Raw genomic sequence first — 24,547 nt, 5'->3', positions numbered from 1 at the left:
GAGCTCGTGAGATGAAACCTCCTGGGATTATGCTCAGAGTTAGCAATCAAGGTAACATGGAATATTATAACTGGTTTGCCTAATTGATCCTCAGTGTAGAGTTAGTCGTGAGCTTACGATGTAAAGAACAGGGACAGTGTGGGGTGACATCCTGAACCTGGTGATTCCCACTTCCACTTGGCTGAGGGTTTAAGGTGAACAGAGAACCACGGACTCTCCAAAACGGCCCTACACAGATGACAGTGCACTTGCTGAAACAAGCTGCTTCGGATATTTCTCAAGCTTTTCAACAAGCAGCCAGAACTCCCACCCAAAACATAAATGGAGCCTGTTTAGGTAATAAGCTAAACATTGGTTTGGGTAAAGACATGGCGCCTGGAGACTTCGGTCAGGGCCAGACAGCACCAAGGACCAATATGGAGGTGCACCCAGGCAAGTCAAGATGGTAACAACTCAAGATGGTATCCAACAAGGAACACCACCAGTATGCAGAACGCCACTTGCAAGTGTAACCAGACTTTTCCCACATCTTCCAGAGTGTGTTTGGTTTCTGTGTAAACTTTAACTCCCTGCCACATCTCTTCTAGGAACACCCACCTTGAAGGCATTCTCTCCTCTCCAACAGGATTTCCATTGCAATTTTTTTCCCCTTTTCCACCATCATTAATAACACTGTCGCACCTGCTGTTTGACCAGGTATTTGCTAAAACACGTTTTCACAGCCACACCGTTCTGAGCAACTGGAAATGTTAAATGGATTGCTCTCCAGATGCTGCCAGACCTGCTGAGTTTGTCCAGCAAATTCTGTTTCCAGCTCTATTCCCAGCTGAATTGGGTTTAACACTTAAGGTAGGGAAGAACATCCAAAGATGCATTTAGCAGTACAAGTATTTTAATGAAAATATGATGTTGTTATAGTTTCTTAACTTCCCTCTCAAAATTGTCATCTTCTATTAACAAACTAATAAGCAGTTTTAATAGATATTAGCACATCCCCTGTGACATCTCAAAAGGGTCATACTGTTGTTTAAATGAAAGCAGGCAGGATGAACGTATATTTGGGAATGAAATATTAAGAGATCTCCTTAAACACAGGAGAGGAAGTATTTTTCATTTATAGCCACTTACAAATATTACATTCCTCATATTATAGACTAGTAAATAAAATGTATTCTTGCAAGCAACCCATTTACCAGAATGAATAAAGCTCTCCCTGTAATCTTGGGAGTTGATAAAAAGGAGGGGAATTGGTTCTTTTGAATTGTATATTTTTTAAAAGAAAGCAAGGGAGGTGGGTGTTGGGGGGGGTGGGGGAGATACTGCAGCTGGATATATTTTGCCAGAGTCAGAGTCAGTGCAGACTGTTCCAGATTTTAAAAAAAAAAGGGAAGTTGTTAAATATTTAAAAAAAAGTGAGCAGGACAGGAAAAAAAGGTTACCACAAACAACCACAATCTCCTTCTGGCCTGAAGGTCTTGCAGATGTCTGCAGGAGTACACAAGACCAAAAAAGAAGTCCGAACTGCTTAAACAACTACTTTTGCCTGTCACAGATAGCAATCAGACACAGACTTGTGCAGTTTAACACTTTGCAAATGTTGACCAATATCAAAAAAAAACACTCAGTTGTACAGCATGAAACAGACTCTTTGGTCCAACTTGTCACGATCAGATATTCTAACCTAATCTAGTCCCATTTGTCAGCATTTGGCCCATATCCCTGTAAACCCTTCCTATTCATATATCCATCCAAATGCCGCAATTGTAACAGCCTCCACCACTTCCTCTGGCAACTCATTCCATACAGACACCACCCTCTGCATGTAAAAAGTTGCCCCTTAGGTCCCTTTTAAATTTTTCCCCTCTTAGCTCTAGTTTTGGATTTGCCTACTTTGGGGAAGACGAGCCCGTCTATTTACCCCATCCACGTCCCTCATGATTTAATAAGCTTCTATAAAAGGTCACCACTCAGCCTCTGATCCTCCAGAGAAAGCAACCCCAGCCTATTCAACCTCTCCCTATAGCTCAAATCCTCCAACCCTGGCAATATTCTTGTAAATCTTTTCTGAACCCTTTCAAATCTCACAACGTCCTTCAGATAGGAGAGAGAGTTTACCCTTTTACTAGGTCACCATAGTTTCAGACAGGTTTGTAACAGAATGGGCAACTCCAACATAGACAGACATTGATGGAAGTAGCATGCTCGAGAGAGGAGTAATTGCAAAATGGAGGGTGCAGGGTTACCACAAAAAAAACCTTTATTTGATTTTAAATCATTTTAAGAATCTGTGACCTCCTGAAATTCTGGCACAAAACAGTGACGTTTCTTGATCTGTTGCCATGTGCACTGTGCCCCAAGGCTGGCGCTGGCTTCTGTCTGCACTGGGCTGTGCGCATGACCCTTCCTAACAGAGAATCGGGAAAATATGGTACAATATCACAGCCTCAAACAAACACTTACTGATGATATTACACACAGAGGATCGATTTCAATACTGCCAAGAGCAGTCTTATTTTAAGTACGTGGAAATGAAACTAGGTAAACAAGTTGGTCATTGATAGACCTGGTACCATTCAGAACTAGGACAGTGTGCTCAGAAACTCAGCAGGTCTGTACAAAAAGGAGAAAGAGTTAGTTTCAAGTCCATTTGACTTTTTCAAAACCATTCTGAAGAACACTCATTGGATTCAAAACCACCTATTTCTCGCTCCAATGATGCTACCAGACCTGTGGATTTGTTCCAGCACCTTCCTTTTTAATTTCCAATATGCAACACAATCAATCCTCATTTCCACTGCCTGTGGATCTGTGTACTTCCAGACTCAAACCTGTCTCTCCCACCAGTTGTTAGGCCTGGTCTTACTGAGTAAACACTGCATGGCCCTTCACAGTAAAATAGGAATACAAAGTTTGTGGTTACCCATGGGAAATCTGCATTCTCTCACATAATGAGGCCTGAATATATTTTGCTTTTAATTCAGAGTAGGTATTAAAGAGTATGTAGCTGAAAAGGTGTTGCTGGAAAAGCGCAGGTCAGGCAGCATCCAAGGAACAGGAGAATCGACGTTGCCTGACCTGCTGCGCTTTTCCAGCAACACATTTTCAGCTCTGATCTCCAGCATCTGCAGCCCTCACTTTCTCCATTAAAGGAGGTATCAAGGTACAAATGAGCCATGTGTTCTGGCTACATGAACAGAGAAATATTTCTAATATTTATTATTGACAATCAATAGCAAGGTGCACATATCAGGAAGCAACAGCCAATTGGATTTCAAAAAAGGTAAACATGGTCATTTAGACTCATTGATTATTCATGGGGCAGGGGGGTGGAATCAGATTGCAACTTACTGTCAGAGTGGCAATGTTGGACAGCCAACTTTCCCACCTCATCCCCTTCAGTGGATGTGGGGTATGGGGTGCTGGACTTGCTGACTTCAGGTGAAGAGAAGGTGCCTTCAGTAACGTATCCCCACCTTAGTGTGCGTACAGACCTGGCTGTAACACTTCAGGCATGGGAACTCTTAAAGCCGAAGCAAGGTGAATTGGAGGGTCCGAAATGCTGAGATCCCACTGGGCAACTCTCATACACTAGTCAGTTAGTGCGCATCAACGAATGGCTCATGGGAACTGAAACACAAGAAAAACTCTAGTTGCACATGATCTCTCTCTCAAAAAAAGTATGAACCCTTTTCAAGGATGGGAATTACCCAAGAGGTGGTGTGATCCAGGATCACACTTTCCCCCGCTCTCCAGACCTGATTTTAAATAGATTGCATTGCTGTATAGAAACTATTTACCAAACCGGCATTAATTCAAAAGGAAAACTTGATGAAATGAAAGACTGCTGTCATGGCATCATTTCCTCTTTGCTGCAGCCAGGATGCAATCCTCTCTAACCAGAACATGTTATTGCAGATCTGTTACTTGGCTTTATTGACAATTCGATACGAATTATTAGCTGCAAATGCTGAACACTGGGTTAATGGGGAATTTGTAGTCCAAAACCACATTGTCCGTTCGGTCAGGATCCTCTCCCCTTTGGGAATGATGCTGATGTTTACAGGGGGCAGTTCATACTAAACATCCATGCACCAGGCAATGGTGTGTGCCTGTGTCTCTGTCTGCATATGTGTGCATGATAGTGTGGCTTCAGAAGGCTATTCAACCAGGAGAAGCAAGAAGCTGATCCCAACCCAATATTGGCACCACGGTGTTGGACAGTGGCCAGAAGCTCCACCTATTTATAATAAACTGTGGCTGAAAAAATATAGGACCTGTGTTGGTTTTGAAAATCTGCACACAGCCCAGAATACCAAACCTGGCACTTTGAGCATCGTAGTCTATTTCTCACAAGCCGGCAGAGAGCTTCAATTTAACAACACTCTACTGTTGTTTCAAAAGGAGCTTCGAGCAACATGAATTTCAGAAGACCTATCCACTTGATGCAGGTCAGATCACACTGACCCAGTTAGAGTGAATCCATCACTACTGGAATACTATAGCCTGGATAAAATAGATCATAAATCAGAACTTTCATATTGCTCAAGCACAATCCAGTCATAATCGGACCTGTTCTCTATGGTACAACACCAGCACCAAACAAACAACCCAGCTGAAAGACAAAGCGGTTTAATGTAAAAAAAAAGGTAAATCCCCAAGGGCTAAAATTGTACCATGTAACCAGATTACACAAATACTTGCTCATTCGAATGCAATTTTCATTATAAATGCTTCTGACAACATTACCTATAAATCAAACTTCTGAATGCCAAAAATAAAAAAAAAAAGTGTTCAACAAACATGTCCCCCATTTGGAGGTCAGACACACAACCCAGGAAGGTACCATGATACTGCTGTGATCAGGGTGGGTCAGTCGGTGAGTTTGGTTGGAAAGGTAGAAGGTAAATGCGTGAATGGAGTTGGTGCTCATTTCAGGCTGGCCTATCCATTCCCCAATCCCAGTAGAGCAGCACAGTGATAGTCACTGTCCTAGCTTCACAGGAGGATGGTTACTTGGTGAAATCCCAGAAGGTGCTGGCGCCTTTTCATAGATAAATCTAGAACGAGCCACACTCTTGATTGTAAGGTGAATAACTACCACAGTTCACCATGTTGTACCAGCTATCCAGTAGAGTAACTGCTACCATCCTCACTGCTGGTGGGGGATTGGAGGGTTTGCTCGGTCAGGTGTTGTACAGGAACACTAGTCTAACAAAAAGGCTCTTGCAATAAACATGATTTACCATCATGTTGGAAACAACAAGTACAAATTGCAACAGTAAGACTTTAAAGAGCTAGTCAATAGGTCTCCATGTCTACGCTGTTCTGCCTCCCCTTGGCCATTGGTACAACTGACAATGGGGCGACAGCTGAAAAACATGTTGCTGGAAAAGCGCAGGTCAGGCAGCATCTCAAGAGCAGGAGAATCGACATTTCGGGCATAAGCCCTTCTTCAGGGATGAGGAGGGTGTGCCAAGCAGGCTAAGATAAAAGGTAGGGAGGAGGGACTTGGGGAGAGGAGCGTTGGGAATAAGATAGGTGGAAGGAGGTCAAGGGGAGGGCGATGGGCCGGAGAGGTCGGGAAGAAGATTGCAGGTTAAGAAGGCAGTGCTGAGTCCGAGGGTTGGGACTGAGATAAAAAGGTGGGAGGGGAAATGAGAAAGCTGGAGAAATCTGCGTTCATCCCTTGTGGAGGGAGGGTTCCTAGGCAGCTCAGGGCCTCTGTGTCCCAGAGCCTGTTCTCCAAAGCTGCTTCCCTGCCTGAGCCCTTTTGAGAACATATTGGGCAGCGCTTTAAGTATTCCTCAATATTAACCCTTTCAAATTCATACACCCTTACAGTTAGCTCAGCTAGCTGGATAGCTGCTGCTTTGTGATGCAGACAGTGTGGGTTTAATCCCCACACACTGGCTGAAATTACTGGGGATGACTCTCCTCCTCAACCTCTCCCCTTGCCAGAGGAATGGTGGCCCTCTGGTTAAACCCCCACCCGCCCTCTTTCGCCCCATCTACCAAGAGAGCAGCCCCATAGCCCTCTGGAAATATGGCAACTTCTATTTACCTTATCACAACTACCTCCAAGAAGGAAAAAAGGTCACAGGATCAAATTAATCTGAAAAAAAAAAATGGTGTTTGTGCACTAATAATTGAAAAGTATTTATCGTACTCACATCTGGAAACTGGTGTAGTCATGGAAAGGATCCACAGAGTCAGTTAAAATCCAATCACTGCTCCTGAACATCCTTCAATCAAATCCTTTGGACTCTGTAACCTCACCTGGAAGAAATAAACAGCCATTTACTGAATAACACCAGCTACTGAAAAACCTTTCAGTCAATTAGCAAGGCTGATGGTACACAGCAGCACTATTTCATCTTGAACAATTGTTTCCATAAACTCACCTACAATAGATGTCAAACCCCACTAATCTCCCACTACTGAAAACAAGAAAAGCTGGAAATCACAGCAGGTCAGACAGCATCAGGATGTTGTGATCTCCAGCATTTCCTGTTTCCAGGATCTGCAGTAATTCACTCCTACATTGCTTTTAATCTCCCACTGGCTATGGTCACTCTACTACCTTCTTTACCAGTCCGGAATTCAGACTGAGCCAAAGTCAAATCCAAGTGAGAGACTGGAGAGATTTAAAGAGAAATAGGGGGATTATTTGGAGTAGCTGAAAAGAAGTGGATACAAAGTACCTGCAGAAAAATAGAGTTAGTTGTAAATGGCTCATTGTGCAGGACATTAAGCGGAGGTTTTTTTCTACTCACTCATAATAGCATGACGAACACCTTGGGCTACAGAGGCACAGACTGTGCTGGCACAGTTACAGTTAGCTACCTGTATTGTACAATGCTGGCAAGATCAAAAGAATCAAGGTCACTCTAGAGGTAACAGCAAAAATCTTAGCACAGCCAGATTTTCAGATACGTGGCACCAATAATAATGTAAAGAAATAAATGGGATATTGCAACACAAACGTTAGGCACCCCATGGCCACAATCCCACATAGACAGAATGATTGAGTATTCAGCAACACACCCCACACATACTAGCTGAAAGATACTTTCCTCAGTGGGTAAAGGTGCTCGGAAACCCCCATATCCAAGTATTCTTTTAGGGAGTAGTCCATCAGTTAACAAGTTTAGGTCACTCCTTCACTGCAATTCAACAGGAACAAATAAAATTCTTCCTATTTCAAGGGAAAAAGAATTGCACGTGATTATGTTGACTAACATCCTGCATTTACATGGTGCCTTTCACACAGCTTTCAAATCAGCTACTTCCTTTAGAGCAAGCTATCGAAAGGTGATCCTTAAAAAAAATGGTGATTCAGAGTTTTGAGCCAGGAGCTAATAACTGAACAATGAAAAAACAAACTGATTACTGGTGGCATAAGAGGGTTATGGGGATAGAGAGAGTTAAAAAAAGCATTGAAGTTTCAATTAGCATGAGCACGTGATTGACACAGCAGGATCGATGGGCTGAATGAAACACTCATGTCCCAACATGGAGAACTGGAGGAGCACAGACAACCCAGAGCATTGCAGAGACTTGGAGATGGGGAGCCAGGAACAGTTGACGGTGTCAGAACAGAAATTCAGCTGAGTGCGCGCAGGGGTGCTGAATGAATGAGACTTGATGCAAATCAGGATACAGGCAGCTGAGTCTTCAATGAGCTGCACGTTAACAGAGTGGAAAATGGGAAAGCAGCCAAAGCATTGTAATAGTTTATGGTATTTTATAGGGCATTAAGTTGCAGTGGGATAAAAAGGTACAATGAAGCTCAGCATTGGTGCACACAAATCTGCAAAGTATAAAGCCAAGCAGTAAATCATGGTCAAAAATGAATCTCTTGACTCTGGTGTAAAAATCAGACTCTACAGTGCAATAGTCTAAAATAGCCTGTCAGATGGCAGCTACTGGGCTGACATCAGGTTCAAACTAACCACATGTAGGGTTGCCAACTCAAGGATTGAACATTATCCTGGAGGTTCCAGTTACCAACTGGTCCACCCTCACCAATAAACACCTCAACTATCAAAAAAAAAGGTCTTTTTTAAAAAAAATTCAACATTTTAAAATCAAATATCAAAAAGAATTTGAAAGGAAATTAGAAAATTTATAAAAATTGATTCTCATTTCTAGGATAAACTCATCCAAAAACGTTGATTTCCCTGCTCCTCAGATGCTGCCTGACATACTGGGATTTTCCAGCGCCACTTTTTGATTCAACTCAGTTTGTCAGAATGACCAGTGAGCCCATGGCTGGTACTGGGCTTGAACCATCGAACTGAATTGCATCAGTATCAGGTAGGCAAAAGTGAGGACTGCAGATGCAGGAAGTCAGAATCTAGATTAGAGTGGGCTTTTGCCTGAAACGTCGACTTTCCTGCTCCTCTGATGCTGCCTGACCCACTGTGCTTTTCCAGCACCAATCCAATCTTGCATCAAGATCAGTCTGGTCTATACGCCATTTACACAAAATCACTACTGTTGGTCATTAAACACCCAGTTGCTTCCCTAATGTCAGAGTTGTACAGCATGGAAACAGACCCTCTTGGCCAACTCATTTGCACTGACCAGATATCTCAACTGCAAATTCAGCAAGAAGTAGTGTTCAGTCCAGCCAGCAATATCCATACCCCATGAATGAAAGAAAAGTCTGTGCAAACTAGATATCAAAAAAAATCTTGGATTCAAGTAAAATTCTGCAAAAGGGAGGGATACAATGGTAAAAGAATGCAGCACGGTGGGGGGGGGGGGGGGGGGGGGGGGGGGGGGGCGCGGGGCGGGGGGTCACCATTCCCCAACTCCAAAACACACCAGTTAATCCCAGTCCCTGCTCTTTCCTCAAGTATTGATCCAATTCCCTTTGGAGGCTTCTGTTGAACTCATATCCACTATCCACTGCCCCATCAGGCAGTGTGTCCAAAATCCTAACCACTCACTGGGTTACAGAAACAAACAAGAGGCTCAGTTGGCTGGACAACTGATTTGTAATGCAGAGTGATACCTACAGCATGGTTCAATTCCTGAAAAAAAAAATCAGTTACAAGTTTTGGATTTGAACAAATAATTTCCTTGATAGATTTAGTTTTGTGAACTCGCTGAAACTAACACTCTACAGATTAGATAGTGACCCAAGTGTGTGACATTCACAAGGTGCAGAGTTCATTTTTAACATGCAGCTTTCAAACAATCCCAGCAACAACTCTGTACAGATACTTCATGCATCCCAAATCAGTGTTATCATTTTTTGCTGATCCTTTTTGTTTTGTCCCTGACGAGAGGATATTCTTTAGCTCTTTGAGCACATTTTGTCCTGTACAGGAATATCTCCCCTCCTGTCAAACAACACTTAGCCAGCAGCTTCTCTGAACTTCACCCAAGTCAGGAAGCAAATAAGAAAATAATTTTCATCTAACAATAGAAATCCATCTTGACATTTTGCCCTTTAGCATCACGAAACAAAAATCATTTAGCTTTTAACACTATAGGGAAATGGAACTGTGTTTTCTCAAAACCCTCTTTAGATCAAGTACATTATTGATTAAATATACATTAATATCTGTACATGTTTATTTAAATAGAAACAGGTCTACAATAAAAGGGCAAAGTGCAAGAGCAAGTGAGGAGAGATCAAGCAAAACTGGGAAAAGACAACAATCAGTTTCCACCTGGGAGGAGGGTGAAGTATTCTGCCTGTGTATGTAATGGTGTGTTGAGGAAGTCAGTACTGTTACTCCTCACTTTGAAGGCACACTAGAAATCAAGCCCCATTATTCCCAAAATCACCACAAGTTAAGAGATGTTAAAACATGTACATAATTTCCCCAAATTTACCCAGTTTTCAGACCCAGGCTGGTAAGCAGCACAGAAACTGTTTCTGTACTGAACAAGGATTAACATTTATTGCAAATGATTGGACTTTAGTCAAGGGTAAACCATCAGGTTACAACACTACAAATTACAATTCTAACCCTCCTTGTAAACCCCCCCCCCCCCCCCCCCTTGACACACAAACTGAAAAAAGGCTTCCTGGCAGAAGCAACTGGAAAGCAGTTCAGGGATCCCAATTCACGGGTTATTGGGATGTTCCTTATGATTCTTACACTGGTCAGAGCATTGCTTTTCAGTCAGGTTTCTCTAGATGCTTCCACTAGCTCGAGAGAACCAGAGTGGCTGGTTTGCTTACATAGAAAAAAAATCTGAGACCCATCAGTTAAAAGTCACTGTTACAACGGAAGGAAAGATTTACTAGTTTCTCATGTTGAAAGTGGGTTTTCGACTGCAGACAGAGTGATAGCTTCGATGCTGGAGGAGACAGAAATACTTGCATCTGGTTTCCAGCCTCAAGCTGCTGTTCAGTCAGCCAAGAACCAACTAATCATTGACAACTAGGCACTGGTTCATAAACCAACTTGTTGCTAACCAGATTCCCTTCGTGCCAGTAAATTTCAACCATCTCAATTACTGTTCACACTAATGTGTGACAGGTGACTTGCTTTTTAAAAAGCTGCAGCCACATTTAAAAAGCAGAGTTTTGAAGTACGCTCTCAATTCACTCCACAATTTTAAAAAAAGCACAAAAAAAAAAGACACTGCAATGTGAACGACGGACTGTTTTCTGCTTCTTCATTGTTCCAGCTGAAGGGTCACCACATTCCCAGCTGCCCACATCAATTTCCCATACTCTCCGAAAGGAATAAGTGATTGGGAAATCCTGTGAGCGGTTTCAGGTGAGAATCTCCTGCTACATTCCCTCCACATGTTGGACCCTCTAACTGGTTTTCAATGCAGAAGGAGTGGTCATTAAAACACATTACAACCTACACCCCATGTGCTTTCTGCCTGGAGCTCAGGGCTGTTCTAGAACAGGACACAATGTGTCCGCTAACTAATCAGCAGTTATTGAACCTTTTGAGCAATTTCAAGGGAAGATCAGTTAGACAATGCACAAAACTGAATGAATTTCAGAGCTGGAAGAGAGGCAGCTACAGGCCGAGACAGCAAATTGGAATTACAGGAAAACAGCAAACTTTCCAACATCTAATTTCATGGAAATGAAAAAGGTGAACCAATACAGAATTGGGACTTCTAGTCTGAGGGACAAAACTACAGAATCCAGTTTAAAATAAGAAATGTGAACAAATACGACAGAGAACAGAGGTACAAGCTGCACTATGCACTGGACCTCAAGGAGGGGCATAAAGGCCAGATGGAAAAATGTTGAACAGATACTTTGAACCATCTACAATAAAGTTAATTATGAATGGTTTTGACCAACACCACAGTGCAGGGAGAGGAAAAGAGAGTGATCTATTCAGAGAAATCTAGCCAAATCCAGCTATTTTGCACAACTGAAGGATGAATGGACACAGGATTGACCTGGGTGCAAGAGATCATGCTGTGAGAACACATCTGCTGAGAGAGGAGACACTTAGCCTCAAACAAAGGTACTGATATGCAGAATCTCTGAAGCTGCTAATCATCAATCAGAGATAGGTAAGGGAACAACAGATGACGCAGAGACACAGACCAAGCCGAACAAAGTCATCCTACAGGAAGAGAAAAAGGGAAAAAATTCTAGAAGAGCCAGCAGAAATGTCAAGGTTGGAGGACAGTCTGTAAATATTAGGCAAAAGTGAGGACTGCAGATGCTGGAAACCAGAGTTTAGATCAGAGTGGTGTTGGAAAAGCACAGCAGGTCAGGCAGCATCCGAGGAGCAGGGAAGGAAAAAAACATGTTGTTTCAGGCAAAAGCCCTTCATCAATGGTCTGTAAATATTGCAGAGCATCTCCCAAAAAGGGAAAAAAAAGGAACATGCTCAGTACGAGTAAAGCAGGGCTCTAAACTCATTTCACTCAATCTACACAGAGCTGCACAGACTTCTGCAAACACAGCAACCTCAAAACAAAGGCCTGGGAGGTAAGGTTCAGGCTCTATGCTGGAATGATGGTTATCTCAAGGAGGATGTGACAAGGTTTCTGTATCCTCAGGATGCTCTGTGCTGTGCACCTGTGTGTATTGGATGTTTGTTCTGACCCCATCTCTAGCTGGAGCTGCGTTCAAGTCCCTACTGCACAGAATTCCTCCTTATTTTGTTGGGCTGGTCCAGAGGTCAGTCCTGCTTGGCATCTTCAAAAACTACTTACCCCACTGTGCACACTACATATGCATAGATTCACCCATTTCAACAGGAAGCCTAGTTGGTCCCTGTTCTCACTCCCTCCATATATCCCAAATTCAAGCTACTGCAGTCACCTGTAGGAGTTTCGTTGGTCACTAGGACAGTACAATCTACATACATTGGAGGATTTAAAACAATGTTAGATTGTCATTATACAACCCTAATGAGTGTTGTATTTGCCAAACCTTGTCTCTCCAACTGGAGAACAGAGTTTGCACTGTAACTGTTGAACATTTCAGAATTTGAATCCACATTGAATGTTTCTGACATAACGGAAGCTTTAGAGTACTGCTCCCCCCCAATTTATTTCCAGCCTCTAGGCTGCAAGTCAATTCTCACAACAATCTTCATTCCAAAACAACAAATTTTTCTAATTAAATCCAAGTTCAATACTGGATCTGGATCAATTCCAAACAGAATAATCTTATTCACAGCACATTTCTACATTTGGATAGTCACTGCAGCATTGTTAGGCAATAGCAGACCACCGACACTGGATGGAATGGTGCAGGATTGAGAAACACTGCACAGCCCATCCTCATCTTTCAAAATCTTCAATTTAGCACATTCCCTCAGTGTGCACATCATGGTCCAATGGGTAGCCCTCTTACTTTGGAAGGTTATAGGTACAAGTCTGGCTCTGGGACTGGAGTACAGAAATCTAGGTTCACACAGTAAGCAGAGCACAGCTGGGGAGGTACAAGATTCCAGGTGAGATATTAACTAGAGATCCTATGTGCTTCATCTGGTAGGTGTACAAAATCCACGGTTTCGGATTAAGAGGGGGAGACAAATATTTATCCTTCAAAATCAGCACTTCAAAAAAACATAGACAGACAATCTGATTGTTACATTGCTGTTAGTGAGAGCTTACTATGAGCAAACTGGTTGCAAATTTCCCTTCATTACAACACAGTGACTGCTGTTTATTGACTTCAAGTGGTTTATGGTGATCTATCACCATACAAAAAAGCAAATCTTTTTTTAAAAAGTGAAAAAGAGAAACAGTCTAATGAAGGGACAAGATGTTTAAAATTGTTGTTGAAGCAGTTTGCTTTGCAGTGCCCTTAATAACAAGCTGCTGTAGACTAAAAATCGAGAGACCAATCGCTGGGATCAATCGACAACTTTGTTATCTTTGGACAATGGGATTGCTTGGATGCCAGAAGGTGAGCAAAATGACCTTGGACTTTTATCAGTGTGCAATCCTGCTGAGCCAAATTGTGAAAAGATATGGCAAAATGAACCTCGAGCTGAAAACAATGTTGCTAAAAGCAGGAGTGCAGACTGGGAAGCAGTGCTGGAAACAATAGGGTAGACAGCAAGTATTAGCAGCAGTGTGCCAACAGGTTGGAGAACTAGCCATCTCCTGTCATGTCCCATTCCACCCCCAATTTTAATTTTGGAAATTGGAAAAGTTAGCTAGTCATTTTCTACACTTCCAAGTCTTACCTCTTAAAGTACAGTAACTAAATCAGCTCTTCTTTAGACTCTCAATGACGACCAAGTTGTGAAAGAGGTTGGTTTAAATCAGTAGTGGTTTAAACCAAGGCAGCACAGTGGCTCAGTAATTAACACTGCTGCCTCACACTGCCAGGGCCCAGGTTCAATTCCCACCTTGGGTGACGGTGCAAACTCCACATAGACATTCTCCCAGTATCTGGGTGGGTTTCCTCCGGGTGCTCTGGTTTCCTCCCACAGTCCAAAGATGGGCAGGTCAGGTGAAGTGGCCACGCTAAAGTGCCCATAGTGTAAGGTGCATTAGTCAGGGGTAAGTGTAGGGAATGGGTCTAGGTGGGTTACTCTTCAGAGGGTCAGTGTGGACTTGGTGGGCCAAACGACCTATTTCCATACTGTAGAGAATCTAGTCTAGTTCATCAGGTTCTACATATGGACAACTTTTGCAACTTCTGCAACCTTCAGAAAAGATGCCAATGAAACAACGTTTCAGCCATTACCACTTGCATCAGCTGTTCAATGATGTCAAATGTGGAAGTAGAAACAAAGTTACCACCTGGAGAAAAATTTACAAGCCATTTGGAGTTACAGCCAGAGAAACAGAGCACAAGAATTAACAAATAGGGAGGTCGTTGTACAGGGATGATAGACAACACAAAGGAAAGGTGGGTGTGGGTATTCTGGACAAATGCAAAAGTGCTGGAGAAACTCAGCAGATCTGGCAGCTCCTGTGGAGATACTGAGTAATTGTGGAGTCCAATTCTGAAGCAGAGTTTCTCTGGCACAGTGTTTGCGTTTGTGTTTCAAACTTCCAGATTCCGCAGCATTTTGCTTTTATTCCATAATTATAAACTTGGTTTGGACAGACCAGCTTGGAAGGTGTTCAAATTAGGCCCATGGGAATTATAGGGGCTTTTGCCCAAAACGTCGATTTCGAAGCTCCTTGGATGCTGCCTGAACTGCTCTGCTCTTCCAGCACCACTAATCCAGAACCATGGGAATTATAGCCATGGCTCCTGAATTTTGGAATATTGACCATTTGGGAAGAAAAAAAAAGGCGGTGACCTTCCTGGGCAGTGAAATTCCTCAGCTGATACTTTACACCATCAGCAGCAGACTCTGCAGCAAGCCCGGTCCTGAACTTACTCTCTAGTCCTGACAGAGTGGCGTTGGTAATACTCCATTTTCATCCTGTTCATTAGCACCTGCTGTCACCTTTACAGCAAGGCCTTGTCTGTACTCTGTTGGCCAGAATACAGGCTTATTTTCCTGAAACATTTAATCATTAACTCTTAGAAGTATTCCAATAAAAACTAAGATCCAGATCCCAGGGAAAATCTCAAACAGGATTACAAATCTTTAAGAATTAACGGAGGAATAGTGACCGAAAATCACTAAAAACCTATTAAGGTATTCTTAAATTGGATTAATAGACGCTATCCAAAAGCAGAAACATATCAGAAGTAATATACAGGTAGGTCCCACAATCAAATGTCTGGGGTGGAAGGGGTTTGTTTATGGGGAAGGATTACACCAATATCCACAGGAGTTCCAGACAGCACAACTTACCAAGATGGACATGGAAACGAGGGGGTACTGTTTAAAAAGGGACCTTCCATTTAAGATGAGGATGAAAAGATTGCTCTCTTGGGGTGTTAGCTTGTCATCAGTCAAGTTCTCCTTTCCAGAGAGGATGACATCCAGTCTTTATGTTGACAATACCCTCCCTTGTAGTATGAAGCAGGTCAATAAAAGGGTATCGGAGGTGCTACCAGCAGAATTTTATTCAACTACAAATTGGCAACATCATGGCCTGGCATATCCCCCACTAAGCCATTACCATCAAGCCAGGGGGTCAATGGAGATTGCAGGAGGGCATGTCAGGAGCAGCACTAGATGAGGTGTCAACCTGGTGGAGATACCAAACAGGACTACTTGCTTGCCAAAACAGCAAGTGTTGGACAGAGCTAAGTGAACTACAATTAACAGATGAGTTTGAAGCTCTGTAGTCCTGCCACATCTAATTGTGAATGGTGGCAGACCATTAAACAACTCCGAGGAGGTGGCTCCGCAAATATCCCCATCTTCAGTGATGGAAGAGCCCAGCACATCAGTGTAAATGATAAAGCTGAAGCTTTTGCAGCAATCTTCAGCTAGAGTGGATGATCCATCTCTGCCTCCTCCAGTGGTCCCCACGACACACACACACACACCATTCTCTGCCTGAAGTTCTGGGCCACTCTGCATTTAGGGGAGGAATTCTTACACAGACTCGCTGTGATCACAAACACTATACAAGTTTGCTTAGAGGTGACAGGCTCAAGTTTACGAAGGGTAAGGTGGGTTATAGTAGCATCAGATAACAATGAACAGAGTGATCAGTGAGTGAATTAGTGTGGTCCTTGTATCCAGGAGTAACTACAATCAGCAGCAACTCAGCACCAAGGTGTTAAATTGTGTCTATAATAATTCAAACACAAAAAAAGGGAGCAAAATTGACATGGATGCAGACAACAGACCAAGTCCCATCAACATGATGTTTCTGAATCCAGACTCAGGAGTAGAAAAGAAAAAAAAAGGGCTGGAGAAACTCAGCAGGTCTGGCAGCATCTGTAGAGAGAAAGCAGAGCTAATGTGGAGACTGGTGTGACTTTTTTCCCTAAAACACTCCTAAAGAACAATTTTACAGACTCGAAGTATTAACTCACTCTCTCTTCACAGGTGCTGCCAGATCTGCTGAGTTTCTCCAGCAATTTCTGTTTTTACTACAGATTGCTAGCACCTGCAGTATTTTGTTTTATTTAGAAGACTTTGTGAAGAAACACATTGCAAGTTTATGATGGAAAGTGTGGTAAGTGCCAGAAAAAAAGTCACAGACAAGTACACAAACACACACAAAAACAATATTGTTTGTTCCAACACTCTTTTCTGGAGAAAGTTTAAGACTAAGGCAAGCTGAATATTTGTTTTTGCACAAACATATTTCATTAAACTTGTGGCAATGGTGCAAATCCACCCTCTTCCAAAAATACACTTTATACATAATCACTAAAGCAGTTCAGTCCCAGACAGCAGCATGATGAACAAACAAACTTTGGAGAAATCAGAATTAAATGTTTCAAGTCAAGTGACCCTTCCCGATTGCCAGGGAGTTCTGAGGAAGGGTTTCTTGACCCAAAACATTACCTCACTTTCTCTCCATAGATGCTGCCAAACCTGCTGAGCTTCTCTAGCATCTTGCTTTTTTTTTGATTTACAGCATCTGCAGCCCTAGAGTCAGAGAGATGTACGTACAGCATGGAAACAGACCCTTCGGTCCAACTCCATGTTGAAGTGCTGCTAAGATTTGCTTTCCTAAAATGCAACACCATCATTTATCTAAATTAAATCCAAATGCCACCTCTTAGTCCATTGGCCCATCTGATCAAGATCCTGTTGTAACCTTCCTCACTGCCCACTACATCTCCAATTTTGGTGTCATCTGCAAACTTACGACTTATACCTCTTATGCTCGCACCCAAATCATTTACGTAAATGACAAAAAGTAGTGGACCCAGCACCGATCCTTTTGGCACTCCACTGGTCACAGGCCTCCAGTCTGAAAAACAACCCTCCACCACCACCGTCTTCTACCTTTGAGCCAGTTCTGTATCCAAATGGCTAGTATTCCATGAAATCTAATCTTGCTAACTAGTCTCCCAGGGGGAACCTTGTCAAACGCCTTACTAAAGTCCATATAGATCACATCCACTGCTTTGACCCCAATCCTCTGTTACTTCAAAAAAAACTATCAAGTTCATTAGACATGTTTTCCCCATGCACAAAGCCATGTTGTTCTTTCAGTTTTTAAAACAAACCTTGAAGTTTGACTCTTCCTCATACAAAATTGTTTTTGCACATTTGAGGCACAGTGTAGGTGACTCCATTAACTGAATGGACTCCCATTGTACTTTGACACAAAGACCTCAGACACTTGGTCACGGACAACACCTTACTCTGAAAGACCAACAGATTTCAGGTAGACTGTCTTTGAGTCTGTCCATGGAACCCACCCAAGATCATCAACCCTCTATTCCCTGCAAGGTCTTGAGGATGCTATATACTGACCACTTCCTGATGGACTGGTAGTCCAAGGTGATTTTCTTTCACAAATTTCTCCATGAAGGACAGACTGGACAGAACGGCACAACCACGAGAAGCGTTCTGTTGCAGCGAGGCCAGGCCCAACTTTCGCAACACTGGTGACAGATAGACACCCCCACCTCTTGTTTTCCAACACACAAAGCTATGCTGACTATTCCTAATCAGTCCTTACCTTTTCAAATACATGTACATCCTGTCCCTCAGGATTCCCTCCAACAATTTGCCCACCACCGAGGTCAGGCTCACTGGTCTATAGTTCCCTGGCTTGTCCTTACCACCCTTCTTAAACAGTGGCACCACACTTGTGACTAATCAACAATACAAATATCTCAGCAAGAGGCCCAGCAATCACTTCCCTAGCTTCCCACAGAGTTTAGGATACACCTGATCAAGTCCCAGGGATTTATCCACTTGTATGCATCGAGACATCCAGCACCACCCCCTGTGTAATATGGACATTCTTCAAGATGTCACTATTTCCCACATTTGCAATTGCCCATATATTTCACCACAGTAAACACTGATGCAAAATAATCTTTTCTATCTCCCCATCTCTTGCAGCTCCACACAAACTGCCTTGCTGATCTTGGAGGGGCCCCTAGTCACCCTTTTATCCTTAATGTATTTGTAGAATCCCTTTGGATTACCCTTAACCTTATTTGCCATGTCCCCTTTTTGCCCTCCCGATTTCCCTCAAGTATACTCCTACTGCCTTTATACTCTAAGGATTCACTCGATCTCTGCTGTCCAATACTGGCATATGCTTTCTTTTTATTCTTGGCCAAAACCTCAATTTCTCTACTCATCCAGCATTCCCTACACCTATCAGCCTTGCCCTTCAGTAACAGAGGCACACTGTCTCTGGACTCTTATTATCTCATTTTTTGAAAGCTTCCCATTTTCCAGCTGTCCCTTTACCAATGAACATCTGCCCCAATCTTTGAAAGTTCTTGCCTAATACCATCAAAATTGGCCTTCCTTTAATTTAGAAATTTTAAATTTGGTTTATCCTTTTCCATCATTAATTTTAAAACTAAATAGATTAATGGTCACTGGCCCCAAAGTGCTTCTCCACTGACATCTCAACCACCTGCCCTGCCTTATTTCCCAAGAGTAAGGTTTGCACTTTCTCTAGTAGGTACATCCACATACTGACTCAATTTTCTTGTACACAAATTCCTCTCCATCCAAACCCTTAACACTATGGCAGTCCCAATCTATGTTTGGAAATTGAAATCGCCTCCATAAGCACCCTATTATTTTTACAGACAACTGAAGTCTGCTTAAATATTTGTAAAACCCCTCATTCCTGTTGAAGAGCTTATGCTCAAAACATTGATTCTCCTGCTCTTCAGATGCTGCCTGACCGGCTGTGCTTTTCCCATTCTTCAACTTTCATATTTGTTTCTCAATTCCCCACCAATTATTGGGTGGGGGGGGGGGGGGGGGGGGGTTCTTTAATATAATGCCAATAAAGGTGGTCATCCCTTTCTTATTTCTCAGTTCCACCCAAATAATGTCCCTGGACATATTCCCAGGAGTATCCTCCCCAAGTACAGCTGTAATGTTATCCCTTATCAAAAAAAAAGGGCACTTCCCCCTTCTTTCTTGCCTCCCTTTCTACCCTTCCTATTGCACTTGTATCTTGAAACATTACTCTGCCAGTCCTGTCCATCCTGGAGCCATATTTCGGTAATTGCTATGATATCCCAGTCCCATGTTCCTAACCATGCCCTCAGTTCATCTGCCTTACCGGTTAGGCCTCTTGCATTGAAATAAATGCAGTTTAGTTTCCCGGTCCTATCTTGTTCTCTGTTTTGTTCCTGCCTGCCCTGACTCGCTCCTTTTCCCAACTGTTCCAGTCTCAGACTGGTGTCTTTTCTCACTGTCTCCCCATGTCCTTCTTCCCCAACAAGTTTAAATTCTCCCAAGCAGCTCCAGCAAATCTCCCTGCCAGTATATTAGTCCCCTTCCAACTCAGGTTGCAATCCATCCTTCTTGTACAGCTCACTTCTCCTCAAGAAGAGACTGGAATGATCCAAAAAAAAAAAGGTGAATCTTTCTCCCCTACACCAGCTCCTCAGCCACACATTTGTCTGCTCTATTCTGCGATTCCTACCCTTACCAGCTCATGGCACTGGGAGTAATCCAGATATTACTCTTTTTAAAATGCCTGCCTAATTCCCTATATTCCGACCTCAGAATCTCAGGTTCTCTTCCTATATCATCAGTTCCAGTGACCTCCTGTTTAGATTAGATTAGATTACTTACAGTGTGGAAACAGGCCCTTCGGCCCAACAAGTCCACACCGCCCCTCCGAAGCGCAACCCACCCATACCCCTACATCTACATCTACATCTACCCCTTACCTAACACTACGGGCAATTTAGCGTGGCCAATTCACCTGACCTGCACATCTTTGGAATGTGGGAGGAAACCAACGCAGACACGGGGAGAATGTGCAAACTCCTGTTGATCCCTCTCCCCTTTGAGAAGATTCTGCACCCTACGAGATATCCTTGATCCAGGGAGGAAACACACCATTCTGATTTCGCACTGTCAGCAGCAGAAATATCTGTCTGTGCCTCTGACGATAGAGAGTCCCCTAACTCAAAAATCAATCGCTTGGTACCTTGTGTACCCCTTGTTACATTAGAGGCAGTCTTGGTATCCGAAACCTGGCTGTCTGTGCTACATTCCCCTGAAAGTCCATTATCTCTACACTTTCCAAAATAGTTTACTTGTTTATGGCTTTTAAGAACAAAACTGCATCAGACGGCCATTCGCCCCTTCAAGCTTGCTCCATCATTCATTACAATCGTGGATGGTCACAAGCAAATACTCAATTCCTGCTTTCTCCCCACCCCCCACATATTCTTTGATACCTTTAGTTCCAAGTGTGAGCTCCACTGAAACCATACATTGTTTTGGCCTCAACCACTTTCTGTGGCAGAGAATTCCACAGGATCCACACTTCCTGGATGAAGAAATGTCTCCTTATCTCAATCCTAAATGGCCCAACCCATGTCTTCAGACTGTAAACCCTGGGTTCTGGCCTTCTCAGACTTCAGGAACTTAGGATCCTTCTTGCACTTAGCTTGGCAAGTCCAGTTAGAATTTTTATATGTTAGAACTCCAAAAGGATCTCCACTTATTCTTCTGAACTCCAGCAAATATTATCCTAACTAATTTCACCTCTCCTCATACATTTGTCCATCATCCCAGAAATCAGTCTGGTAAACCTCTTTCGCATTTCTTCCTCAGATAGGGAGGCCAAAACTGCAGACAATATTCCAGATGAGGTCTTACCAAGGCTCTGTACCATTGCAACAAGACATCCCTGCTCCTGTACTCAAATCCTCCCACTGTGATGGCCTAAGTACCATTTGCTTTCTTCACTGCCTGCTGCACAGGCATGCTTACCTTCAACAACTGAAGGGATATGGGCCAAGTGCTGGCAAATGGGACCAGATTATGTTCAGACATCTGGTCAGCATGGACAAGTTATACCAAAGGGGCTGTTTCTGTACTGTACAGCTCCTTATGACTCTATAGCTTATATAGAAGGACAGCTAGGTCTCTTCACACATTCTCTTAATTTCCACCAATTAGACAGCACCTTCCTAACACCAACTAGAAGGACAAGGGCAGCAGATACATGGGAACACTACCCCTCCAAGTCACTCACCATCCTGACTTGGAAATGTATCGCTGTTCCTTTATTATCATTGGGTCAAAATCCTGGAATTCCCTCCCTCAGGGCATTGTGGGTCAACTCACAGCACACAGACTGCAGCGGGTCAAGGAGGCAGCTCACTCCCACCTTCCCAAAGGGCAACTAGGGACAGGTAATAAATGCTGGGCCCAGCCAGTGATGCCCACCTGAAGTGAATAAAAAAAAAAGTGAACAAATTGGCTGCTTCATCTCCTGCCCAACAACAACGATGACACTTTAAAAAGAAAGGAGTACTCCATTGGACGAGAAATACTTTGGGATGAGAGGTCATTGTGCAAGGCACTATGGAAATGGAAACATTTTCCTCTTTGTGCCAAAATGACCTTACAATTGACAGAAAGCAATCGTGGGACATCCTTGGATGTTGATCCCAGGAGTCTCAATCCCAGGCTCCTTGGTTCCAGTCCCACACTGGGTCATGAATGTTGAAAGGGATCACACGATGCAGTAACAATGCCTCTCTCTCTGGGCCAGAAGGTCTTGGTCCAAGTCTCACCTGCCCCAGAGAAGAGTCTGAGCAACAAAAGAAAAAAGGGCAAGGTGATAAAAACACTGCAGGACAGCAATGATACATCCTAAACACGTTTTGCAAATTCAGTTTTCCCATGATTCTTCCCCCGGTCCCCCTCCCCAGTTTCCGCACCCCCCCCCCCACCACACAATTATTTCTCATTCTTCCATCAGTGTGGTACTTTTACGAGTGAGTTTCATACACCAGTGTGCACAGGTGCAGGAGGCTGGAAACCTGCACGAGACAAGGATGTTGGACGGCAGTATAACTCCAGGACACGCAATTCATCCAAACTCCACTGTTATACCCCATGTCGACAGAGTAGGATCAGACTTATCCTGAATAGACCGAGTGACAGTATACAACAGGGCAGAAGGGCCCAAAGCATTTTGCTCCCTGTCTTCACGAAGACAATCCATTCAATAAAACCGACACTGAAAACAGACAGCAGCCTGGACCTTGCAATCCAAGTGTCACTTTTCTGATGTTTGAACAAAGCAGATCAACTCAATGCCCGGGGATGTGCAGGTTAGGTGGATTTGCCATGGGAAAAGGAGGATTACAGGAGAGGGTAAAGGCAGTAGGTCTGGGTGGGATGCTTTTCCAAGGGTCAATGCAGACTTGATGAGCTGAACGGCCTGCTTCCACACTGTAGGGATTCTATGATTCGACAAACTCCCCTGGAAGTTTACCTCCATCTACAGTGATTTTAACTAGCTTCTGACTCTCACCACCCTGACCAAAGTCAGTCTCTTAGCGGGAAACCATCGATTAGTTCCATTTAACTTCCATCAATAACCCAGTGGGACTACTAATGACATTACAGTAAAGAGCTTCCTCACACAGGACTAACTGCACTGAGCAGGTAATTAATTCAATGGTCCTGTAACTAGTTTAGCAATTCCTTGCAAACAATTCTGGAGCTGACAGATGTTAGAATTTACACAACATATACAATGGCAATAGAATGTAATGGATTACTGTGAGTGGTCAGGACACCACTTGTTATAAATACTCTCTGGACATTTAGAAACAAAAGCTACTTTTCTTTTAAAATTAAGAAATAAAGGTAAACAGATAATCACCAGCACCTTCGGGTCTGCATTCACCGTAAATGCATATTGACTGAAACCACAGTAGTAATTGTCACCAGTTTCTCCCATTCCCCAAAATTTTAACCCAGAAAAATAAAACACTTCCCAATTTTCTATTACAAAAGTGGTCTCTTTAAACTAGATTGGCTTAAAAGGCTCAACTGAAAACATTCGCAGGGCAGTGGTCTTTAGATGTTAATATTTATACAGATTTACGGGCTGTGTGCACTGTTAAAAAGCTTCATCATCCCCCAACATGTATTTAATTTCAACAACTGAAATATGTGTTTTGACTCTACACAAATACAGACACACACACAGGGTCTCAGAGAGCAGTAACTGTTTGTACCGAAGTCCCAGGCTCTACTCTGGTTTGGTCCATCAGCCTTCATTTCATTAACTATTTCAAACACGCACAGCACAGGGGTCCCCAAAGACAGTTACATGCAAATGAGAAACTAATAGTAGCTTAAAGAATACCCTGTTTTCATTCCTTTATTTCAGTTAAAAACAAAGCTACTGCCTCTCACTGTCGCCCGTACAATTAATACGGGGGACAAGTGTGATAAAAATAACGGAGATAGCAGTGTTTCTGCTGCCGCGGAGATGGTCAGCGCAGTTGTGACAGAGTCACCAATGAACCCAGCTCTAACAGGGCGATATTCACAGCTAAAGCGCTACTTACAGACCAGGCTCTGTCCTACAAGCTGCCAGGAACGGGTACGGAGCAGTGACCGCACATCCTTCTCTCTGTCTCGCAGAGATTAACAAGGCACTTGCACAGGGGAAACCTGACAACCTTTCACTACACACAGAAAAAAAATCTCTCAGAAACAAGCTGTAAATATAAATACATGCAATTCAGCTTCCTAACAGCTCGCTTGTAGTCCCAGATAACAACCCAGACAGTTAAACACGGCTCTGAAATACAAACAGTACAACACTGACACTTCTCTCAACTCCATAGATTTCCTCCCAGCCAGTGTCCTTACCTCTTGCCTGGGAAATAAGCTAACACACTACACCATTCCCAGTCCTTCTTCCTACACACCAGCACAGAAAAATTCTACAATTCATTTGCATTCCAAAATGCATCACATGACAGAGATTTTCCCAATAGTCATGAAGCATTATCCCAAAGACACTCCCCTCTACTTTAGGGTCAGGTCCATATTAACAGGGCTGTACCACTGCGCTTACAACAAGGGGTGGCTGCAAAGAGACATTTAATGTCTTTTATTTGCTTGTTATGCCAGCCACATAAACAGCAACTTGCAAAAGTGATACACCATAGACTGGGGCTGACTGAGGTGATAACACAATTGGACCATTTTGATCACAGCTTGCTCCTGGCTCCATTTATACAAGAGCTGCAGATGCACAAAGCCAATCCTGTGCTGCTTTGTAT

At 43.1% G+C, this 24,547-nt stretch overlaps 1 protein-coding gene across 9 annotated transcripts in view; it reads right to left on the bottom strand.

Moving 5' to 3' along the window:
• The window catches only part of LOC140486895 (polyhomeotic-like protein 2), a 255,858-nt gene extending 231,628 nt beyond the window's left edge, over positions 1-24,230 (bottom strand). For all 9 annotated transcript variants that reach the window (XM_072585960.1, XM_072585965.1, XM_072585966.1 and 6 more), the window contains exons 1-2: positions 24,132-24,230; positions 6,171-6,276 (exon numbers count right to left, since the gene is read on the bottom strand). The gene's annotated coding sequence lies outside the window, so the exon portion shown is untranslated. The remainder of the gene's footprint in view (positions 1-6,170; positions 6,277-24,131) is intronic.
• Positions 24,231-24,547: the final 317 nt, after the last annotated feature.

This window comes from Chiloscyllium punctatum, chromosome 16, assembly GCF_047496795.1.
Source record: "Chiloscyllium punctatum isolate Juve2018m chromosome 16, sChiPun1.3, whole genome shotgun sequence".
Lineage (NCBI taxonomy): Eukaryota > Metazoa > Chordata > Chondrichthyes > Orectolobiformes > Hemiscylliidae > Chiloscyllium > Chiloscyllium punctatum.
The sequence above is the reverse complement of the archived record's forward strand: the minus strand, read 5'-3'. Positions and strand labels throughout refer to the sequence as shown.